This window comes from Branchiostoma floridae, chromosome 18, assembly GCF_000003815.2.
Source record: "Branchiostoma floridae strain S238N-H82 chromosome 18, Bfl_VNyyK, whole genome shotgun sequence".
In the NCBI taxonomy this organism is placed as follows: domain Eukaryota; kingdom Metazoa; phylum Chordata; class Leptocardii; order Amphioxiformes; family Branchiostomatidae; genus Branchiostoma; species Branchiostoma floridae.
Window position 1 is genome coordinate 395,011 of NC_049996.1, and position 2,167 is coordinate 397,177.

General features: G+C 33.0%; 1 long non-coding RNA gene across 1 annotated transcript in view; it reads left to right on the plus strand.

Annotated features, from left to right (window-relative positions):
- The first annotated feature begins 1,696 nt into the window (after positions 1–1,696).
- Positions 1,697–2,167, plus strand: part of LOC118405777 — a 1,735-nt gene continuing 1,264 nt past the window's right edge. The window contains exons 1-2 of the long non-coding RNA XR_004829937.1: positions 1,697–1,794; positions 2,040–2,140. This is a non-coding gene — a long non-coding RNA (uncharacterized LOC118405777). The remainder of the gene's footprint in view (positions 1,795–2,039; positions 2,141–2,167) is intronic.

A 2,167-nucleotide genomic window follows, 5' to 3' on the forward strand; every position in this document is an offset into this window, starting at 1 on the left:
ACGCTTGAGTAAAGGACACTTGTAAGTAACTCTCTATTCTGTTTTTCTATGTCTTTTTCAACGCACATGGCACGTGTGACAAAAAGATTGTAAGTACTTTAATATGTCCTATTTCAATTGTAAAGCCTGGTACCAATTGACTTGATGCTTCAAAAACTAAAAACGATTTGTTAAAAGTTCTGCAGATAAGTAATGGAAAATGACAACCAATCAAGTATATCCATTTTCTGCATTACATTTACTACGTATGGATGATATATATTTTTGCTATAAGCCTCGGATAACTAGAATTACAATAATAAGGACACTTGTAAGTAACTCTCTATTCTGTTTTTCTATTGTCTTTTTCAACGCATATGGCACGTGTGACAAAAAGATTGTAAGTACTTTAATATGTCCTATTTCAATTGTAACGCCTGGTAACAACTGACTTGATGCTCACAAAACTTAACATGATTTGTTAAAAGTTCTTCAGATAAGTAAAGAAAAATGACAATCAATTTAGTGTATCAAATTTTTACTTCATTACATTTACTACGTATGCATATTATATATATTTGCTATAAACCTTGGATAACTGGATTTACGCTTGAGTAAAGGACACTTATAAGTAACTCTCTATTCTGTTTTTCTATGTCTTTTTCACGCATATGGCACGTGTGACAAAAAGATTGTAAGTACTTTAATATGTCCTATTTCAATTGTAACGCCTGGTAACAACTGACTTGATGCTCACAAAACTTAACATGATTTGTTAAAAGTTCTTCAGATAAGTAAAGAAAAATGACAATCAATTTAGTGTATCAAATTTTTACTTCATTACATTTACTACGTATGCATATTATATATATTTGCTATAAACCTTGGATAACTGGATTTACGCTTGAGTAAAGGACACTTATAAGTAACTCTCTATTCTGTTTTTCTATGTCTTTTTCAACGCATATGGCACGTGTGACAAAAAGATTGTAAGTACTTTAATATGTCCTATTTCAATTGTAAAGTCTGGTACAAATTGACTTGATGCTTCAAAAACTAAAAACGATTTGTTAAAAGTTCTGCAGATAAGTAATGGAAAATGACAACCAATCAAGTGTATCCATTTTCTGCATTACATTTACTACGTATGGATGATATATATTTTTGCTATAAGCCTCGGATAACTAGAATTACAATAATAAGGACACTTGTAAGTAACTCTCTATTCTGTTTTTCTATTGTCTTTTTCAACGCATATGGCACGTGTGACAAAAAGTATGTAAGTACTTTAATATGTCCTATTTCAATTGTAACGCCTGGTAACAATTGACTTGATGCTTCAAAAACTAAAAATGATTTGCTTAAAGTTCTGCAGATAAGTAAAGGAAGATGACAATCAATCCAGTGTATCAACTTTTTACTTCATTACATTTACTACGTATGCATATTATATATATATGCTATAACTTATATAGCCTCGGATAACTACTCTTACGTTTTAGTAAAGGACACTTATAAGTAACTCTCTATTCTCTTTTTCTGTCTTTTTCAACGCATTGAACTTGCTAAAGTACTATTCCCTATTTCTTGTAATGTCTGGTCCCAACTCGATGCTCCAACATTCAACAATAGTTATCATATTTGTATGATATACTTTCTATCTAAAACAACTGGATGGAACTACTAGTGAACAATATTGTCACAACAGTATACATAACGGATTGTATTACATAACTTTGTATTTTCTTTTTCTTTCTCTATGCCTTTCTCAACGCATAGGGCCAACGTCCCGAGCCTATTGACGTCCAAAAGGGGGTAAGTGCTTCACTATTTCCTATTTTTTGTATCGTCTGGTCTCAACTTGATGCTCCAACATTCAACAATAATAGCTATCATATACTGTCTATTTTAACCAACCTCATGAAACTACTCGTGAACAATATCGACAAAATAGTGAACAGTATACATGACGTATTCTAACGACTAAAATGCTAACTTTGTCAATATGGCCTTAGTGCTTGTTGTTCCATGCACCTGATTTGGTTTGTACTGTGTTACAGCTGTTCAGTACAGCAGCTGCCGCAGCTGTGGCCAAGGTGACTGTGAAAGCTGCTCCCAAGGGAACTGAGATCTGCGCCTTCTCTTCACCCGATGAGGCCAGGTATGTTCTACGTCTTCTCTTTATATT